This window comes from Aricia agestis, chromosome 5 (genome assembly GCF_905147365.1).
Source record: "Aricia agestis chromosome 5, ilAriAges1.1, whole genome shotgun sequence".
Lineage (NCBI taxonomy): Eukaryota > Metazoa > Arthropoda > Insecta > Lepidoptera > Lycaenidae > Aricia > Aricia agestis.
Window position 1 is genome coordinate 6,323,675 of NC_056410.1, and position 8,360 is coordinate 6,332,034.

Genomic DNA, 8,360 nt, shown 5'->3' on the forward strand with positions numbered 1-8,360 from the left:
ACATATCATAGAAAGGAGGTTATTCTACAGTCTACACACAACGGAATAAAACGCAACAAATTTTCCTTTCAATTGTTTTGATACAAGAAATTAAATATTATAGTTAAAGATACCAAATGCGCTACTGTTTTTTATACTGAAAAGTAGACTGAAAATAATGAAAAATTAGAATTCTTGTAAGGTATTCCGTAGGCTCTTTCCTGGGCTCAGATAAGTTGGAAAGTCTTTAAGCAACATATTTTGAGTAGAGATTTTAAAATGTTTGATAATATTTCAAACGTGATCCAGAAATATTATTCAGTCTCCAGCACTGAAGCGACAAACAGAAATGGACCCACGCATTTTTCACCGGTGCGACATCAAAAACGCCGCGTTTCCCTGCGTTTTTGTGTGTCGTGTGTGAATAATTGTAAGGTGGAGCGTAGGGTCGGGCCGGCACGGTCAGTGCGCGCGCTCTAAAGAAGTGAATAAATCTGCCGGACGAGCGACAAGGTGGATATAAATATAAAGAATCCGCAGACTAACTTCCGTGCATATAGGGTTGTCACTAGGGTAAAAAAAAATTGTAAATTTTTACTTGTATTAAAGAAATAAAAGGAATTGAAAGATTTACATTATTAATTATTTTGTATTTTTTTATGAAATAAAGGGGGCAAACGAGCAAACGGGTCACCTGATGGAAAGCAACTTCCGTCGCCCATGGACACTCGCAGCATCAGAAGAGCTGCAGGTGCGTTGCCGACCTTTTAAGAGGATAGGGTAATAAATGTAATAAACAATTATTTATTGTATTCAATCTACGTGTGTACAAATGGTATACCGTGTAACTTATTAAAATAATTTAATAAACATACTTACACTTTCCTTCGTGCAATAACATTAACATCAATATCTTTCAATAACCTTAAGGTAAAGCATAGGGCGTAATTATACGGAGCTAGATATTACCTATTAAGTATCTTTTTATAGGATACTTGTCTTCCACTAGACTCAAGACTTCCGAAAGATTTTGCGTATACTTACATTCAGCCATTATTTTCTTAGCCCGTAAATTGTAGAGAATACCGATGTTCTAAGAATCATCTTTGACAATGACATAAACAAAATATGCGTATTTTATACACGAATATACTTTAATAATGTATGCAAACTATCAGCCCTAGAGTTCGCGAGGCTGTGCGGCCACCGTGAAAGGCTAGGTGATCATAAAGGACGGCCATGTTCTTACATAATAATATCCTGTCCCCCGGCCCCGACTGGACACTGAAATGCACAAACAGAAACTCATATTTATTCCTGTATTGATGTTCAAATATTTTGCACACTATGTCTTCAAGTATTTTATATATTATTTACTCTATTTTCTTTTGAAATGCATATTAGAAGGTACATTGTTTGTGATAAGAAGAAAAAATCAGGTCACATAATATTGTGTTTACTATTGTATAGGTACTTTTACCACTATTGTAAGTAATTGTTTTGAAAAGTAACATAAATGAACACCCTATTAAGTTACGTAAGTTTATACTATTTTTAATTAAACTATTAATTATATATCATTTTACTCGTCGCATTAAAGTTATTTGAGGATGAGACATGAGGATTCAAGGATGAGACATTATATTCAAAAAATATAAAATAATAAAGACACTCCACGCCTTCTCTGTTCTGATACGTAATGGCAAGGGATGACCAAGGAAGCGGGCAGCAACAGAACGATCGGCCGACACGCGTCATAACCCAGGCCTGTTTGTTACAAGCAGTTTCCAATGAAAAATACCCGACCCACTCAAAATGAGCCAATGTGAAAACTTTGATAGTTTCGCTTCTCTTTATTTATGGATTGTTGATATTTTTATGTGTCCACCCAGCTGGTAGGTACTTCTAAGGTTAGTTCGTAGCCCACTAACGGAGTATATTATAGCGGTTTTTACAAAGCACGTGGAACTTACTTTCTGAAAGGTCATTTAACTGTATCTTCTTTTGTTTCATATTTATTCCTAAATATTGCCTATCATTCTAATTACGTACACGTGCAACTTCTCTTTTTCTTCCTCACTTACACTTCCCTCTCAAGATGGACTTCGAAGACTAGACTTCGCCGCTGCTAATACTTTGCATAATATGGAATAGTCCTAGTAATCTTATTAAATGTTATTTTCTACCAAAACTAACCCCTAATTTCGTGTTTGGAGCATGCTATATCAAAGCTGCGATACTTTTTAATACAGTACGGCACGTTTCATTTTCGTGTACCCTTCATTTTATTTGAATCCTTTGTAACCACGAGGAGTTGTTCAAATGAAAAGCCACGGTCCGTCCACTTGGTTTTATTCTGCGTCGCCCCTGGCCGCAATCACACACTTATTCAAACATTTTCACTTGTAATTTGTTTTTTATAAACAAGGGCATATCTCGCATAATAACGTCATCAAAGGACGCGGAAGGAATAAACACGTGGAAAAGTGCGGACTGTGTGCTGGTACATAATATTAACTTTGTGTGCATTTAGATTTTTGATGCATTTAGGCTCGTGCTTGTTGTTTTATTGGCTATTTATGTGGTTTTAATAGATTTAAAATCTAATGTAGATTCCATCAAACTGTTATAAAAACTTTATATCGATTTATTTGAACGGTTGAAAATCTAGGAAACGGATTCATACACCAAATCTGTCTAATCAGATAGGTCAGCAATCAGTTTGACCATATTGTACGACTGTCATAAATAATAGCTAAGTATCAGGCATCCTAAAATACCAGAGAATTTCTGCTGCAACGTATAAAAAGAAGGTTCTGCTCCACTTTAGAATAGATCAATGAAAATTTCTAAAGTTTGAGGCAGATACAATAAAAATACAACGGCCAGAGATGGGGCAAAGTTTATCAATCCCGCGGAATGGCGCTCAATCACAGCTACCTCCTAACTTCTTAATTACCTGCTTCATAATTATTTTAGGAAACGACTTTCGCTGAAAACTCATTAGAACGAGCGACAATCTTCATTATTTACCTTGAGTCTAATTAATTCCTTGTCATGGTTTTTGCTTCGGCATTTGAGTTATCTACGGACTAGACAGCCGGTGCGACGGAAGATACGTTTTTGTTTGCATCAGAGCGAGACGGAAACACTCCTGTACCTGATTACCATCTTTTAGTAATTAGTAAAACACACAAAACTCCACCCCCGGCGTGTTCTGCTCCCCTGGTAGGTGATGCTTAATATTCAGTCGTAAATTACTCGAAAGTTGGTACGAAGGTGGCCTCAGATTTAAATTTAAATGCACTTGGACGTAGTTGCGCTCTAAGATAAGGTGCTGGTGGCGAAATTAATGCATTTCGGGGAAACTCCAGGGAGCGAGAGCATTAAACGTTTGTGAGTCCTTAAGTGCCAACTTGTCTTTGACCTTGCTCAAAGCTCAAACGAATTATTGCTAGCATAATCGTTAAATTCTTACTGCCTACGTGCAGGACGCAGGTGTGCAGGCATTTATATGATAGAACTATTTCTAAAAAAATGAAATCTAATACATGCATTAGTTTTGATACTTCTAACAAATTTTCAATATAGAATACTCGAAAAATACTAAGCAAGTATGTGTGACCATATTGTGGCCATTTCATGAAGTCCATTGATAATATTATTTAAAATTACAGAAAGTTCCATTAACCATATTCAATTACAAATACACGTAAAAGTCAAGCCGTCGACAAGGACTGAGTCAGGTTTAGTAATTTTGTATTTCGTTGGACAAACCTTTGTGATCGTTTTCCAATTAAAGCTTGTCACACACAGAGCAGGTAATGTAAAGATGTATATTATAGCACGATACATCTCGATACATCTCAATACATCTTTCTATAGAAATCGTCAGGAGACCACACACAGCAGCTATAATGTATATTTTACATCTTCGTATCTTAAGATACCGAGCTATATGAAAATATACATTTATATTTTGATACATCTAAATACATCTCAATACATCTCAATATATTTCTGTATATTACGATATATCTCTTCTCTTCATAGGGTGTTCAAAAATTTCTGTGATTATATTATATGTGTGTGATAGACATATACACACAGTGTTGCCACTTGCCACCTTAGCACAGCACTTCACAGCAGGTACTGCAGGCAGTCTGTTCCCCAGAGCCTATATTTTCAATCAAATATCTTCACACCACATCGTTCTGTTTTTGAAACAATATGTAACAATGCGCGCATCAAAATTATAATCCGAATCATCTTCTAATGAACTATCTAGTGAATCTTATAGCAAGTAACTCGAAAGGCCATAGTATTACAACATTAAAAATAAGAACAGTCTGTATAACACTTTAGAAGCTGAAATGTGCGTCAAGCGGGGCGGCTACCATTGAAATGTAGCGAAAGATACATTACATTACCTGTTGTGTGTGTGATAGATTAATATAAGGTAAAGATATACATCCCGGGATGTAATGTACATTAATATACATTACCTGCTCTGTCTGTGACACGCTTAAATCCAACCTTTCACCTCTACTTGATTTAATTTTTGGAAAAGTCGAATGTATTTAATTATAATTTCAATTATTTTTGTTTTGTGTCATTGAAGTGGAATAGAGGTTTTATGTACAATTTACTAGAGTAAATGACTAGTAGATTGGGCAGTACTAGTCATTGGAAAAAGCACAAAAACACCATATTTATTACTGTTGCCTTGAAAACTGACAACTTGCTTTAAAAACAGGAAATTTTTAAAGCAATATTAATAAATATGGTGTTTTTGTGCTTTTTCCAATGACTGGTACTGTCCAATCTACTAGTCATTTACCTTATGTCAAAGTAACGATTTGTAGAGATAGACATCATGTTAAATAATTAATGTTATTATTAATGTTATTATGATGTTATTATTAACGCATATATAGCATCTGCGATTAATAATAACATCATTTAAAATGAATAAATTGATACATTTTCTCTTATTACAACATTATCTTATGGAAAAAACATTTTATACGTGGGAGAGTCATGCTTCGGCACGAATGGGCCGGCTCGACCGGAGAAATACCACGTTCTCACAGAAAACCGGTGTGAAACAGCGCCTGCGCTGTGTTTCGCCGAGTGAGTGAGTTTACCGGAGGCCCAATCCACTACCCTATTCCCTTCCCTACCCTCCCCTATTCCCTTCCCTTCCCTTCCCTTCCCTTCCATCCCTACCCTCCTTTATTACCCTATTCCTTCTTCTGATGCTGCGAGTGTCCATGGGCGACAGAAGTTGCTTTCCATCAGGTGACCCGTTTGCTCGATTGCCCCCTTATTTCATAAAATAAATAAATTAAGGACCATTTCTACTCTCCAAACTAAAAAAAACATAGAATTCCTATTTTTTTAAACGGAGAATAGAGATGAAATTCCTAAAAGATCTATTACAATACCGGCATCAGCACACCTACTCCAAGTGTGCTACTCGTGTTCAAAAGCCTGGGGAAGTGTATTTATACCATGAACATTGAGCTACGAAAATGTAGCATTTCGAGTTTTACGTTCAGCGTTTTAAAATTATTAAATTATTGATGCTACTTTTGTTGAACTTAGTATAATCCGATTATTATCATTTTTAGGGTTCCGTACCGCTTAACGATACGGAACCCTTCGTGCGCGAGTCCGACTCGCACTTGGCCGATAATTCGGCATGTTGCAATCTCTAACTACAGCTTATTACGGTATATGGTAGCGTAAATCGGCAATTCCTCCTAAGCATTTTAACCGTGGTAAAAACAAAATTCAGCGCTTAATTGAATTTAATATTTATTATTTTTTATACATAATAAAATAACATAACATATGCGATTAAACAGAGAAACCTCCTACTTTTTGGAAGGCGGTTAAAAATTTAAGAAATATGACGATTGTTGAAGTACTTAAGCAGCACGGTCCTAATGTAAATAATTATAGTATATTAAATTTAAGATATAACTAAAACGTCTACTTACTGCGTTAAAATGCCACATCCAAAAAGTGAAAGGCAATATTATAGCGCCCCATTTTTTACCTTTTTATCTCCAACAATGGTACTCGATATGATTGCCCCGGGCGCAGGGGCAATCTCTGCCGCGGGGCAAAGTCTGACCGACAGATGTACTAGGACCTTTATAATAGTTTTTTGTTTGGAAATCGCATATTATTTGGCCACTTGAATTTTTAATTATCCGATTCGGGAACGACTCGTATTTTAATTGTAATGGCAGATGTTTATCAAGGCAGAACGTTAGTAGGTAAATATGTTATAGTACATACATACTTACTACATTTAGCAATTTGAGAAAATATAAAAAAATCAATAAATATTTTGTAGCTTAGGCGAAACTTAGGGAACACTTAGGTGTTCGCACTCTAGATTTTTTTATGATCGGATTCCGATCCGGATCCGGATCTAGATACTACACCTACTTGTTAAATTCTATGTGTGTACTGTACACACATAGAATTTAACAAGTAGGTGTAGTATCTAGATGCTACATTTTCACCTAAATCTAATACTCGGAACAAATAAAAAGTATAGGCAGATTTCTTTAAACAACAAAGTGAGGCAGGACTTTCATTGCCTGTGAATAAAAACAAGGTTTTAAAACACGGCCACTCAGATAAATGGCGTAGTTGTAAGGCATGTTGTGTGCGTTAGCGCGTGTAGCCGTGTAACTAAAGCCGTGTAACAATAATGACAATGTAAGTACAACCCTAGTTATAGTTTCGTCTATTTTGATTTCGTCTATTATCACGTTGATAATCCAAAATATCTCCTAACGGCTCAAAACACCTATTCATAAATTACTCATTCAACTTGTTCATATTACTTTCCTACAAATTTCCTCATTAATCACGCTTCGGAGCACCTGATCTCGAATTAGTAGGTGTTAGAAGGTATGGACACGTCGGCAAACTGGATTACACCGCCTCCATCAAAGTCCAACTTGATTGATGAGAACCAAATGGGACAGATAAAAAACGTGCGATTCTCGACCTTATATTAATCATTAATGGTTTGTTTATTTATCTATAACTAATAACTATATTATAAATTAATATTAATTTTCAATTTTCTTAGTCTCGATAAAACTCGAGAACGGCTAAACCGATTTGGCTTTTTTTATTTGGCGATTTCTAGCCTTGAATATTTCAAGATTTCTGAAAGTTCAGGAAGAGTTTATATAAGGAGGGATCAGGGAAGTGATACAAAGTTCACCAGGTCATCTAGAATAATAAAGTAACTTTGGTGATTTTAAAGAAAAAGTTAATAGAATTTTCCAAAAAAAAAATCTAAAAAAATTAAAAATATTATCTTCTTTAGACTTTGGCCTTACTCTATCCTCATATTGCGTAAACCAGAAGACAATAATATCAATAAAAGTCAAAAGATAATAATATATAACAAAGTTTAGGCTTAGCTTAGGCATTTCAGTTACATTGTAGAAAAGTGCATGCAAAACCGCAGATGTGTTGACCACATATATGTTGTAATTAGTGGCACATTAATCAAGCGCAAGTGCTGGACGTTAATTAGGCCCTGGAGGAATGTGTCGCGGTAATCTACGAGTCCACGCGTCTCACAAGAATTACGCCACTTTTGGTTAATTTGTTAGCGATCCGCCATCTTGAAAAGTGTTTCCAAATTCAAATATTTAGATGGAACGGTAGAAAATATTGGCGGATGGAATGTTTTTTTCTGGTTGACAGTTTTTTTTTTAATTTTTAATGAGCTAATGACGTTACAGTTAAAGTCAAAGTTACGTTTTGAAATTCCTAGTTCTAAAATTATGTGGCAGATAAAAGTCAATAACTAAGGGCCTGTTTCACCACTTTCTGATAAAGTGCCGAATAGGCTATTCACGACTTTTTTGACAAATTCTCAATACGGTACTTGATCTGTCAAGTTAAGTGGTGAATAGCCTATTCGGCACTTATCAGGAAGTGGTGAAACATGCCCTGAATTATCAAAAGCTTCCAATAATGTATGAGTAATGTCGTCACTAGAGTAACATAGTGGACATTTGACTCAGTTATGCACCCGATATGCGACACTGCGTCATGCAAATATTAGAATATCTTCAAACGGGGATTTCTTGGAAGGGATGCCTAGGTATTGTTGCTAGTGCTATTAATTTAAGACGAGATCTGTTAGGATAATTAGTACAATACGGGCTCGGCCGATTAGTTACTGTGCATTCCGCTATTGTTTTAATCGTGGTCGTCGTGTGCGTTATGTCATCAGATGATTTATCGCAGCTAAGTGTTTAAGTTATAATTTATCGCTCTGAACCAGTTCTAACTGGGTGTCTTTTGTTCATCGGCCTTTAAGAGGCCGGGTACCA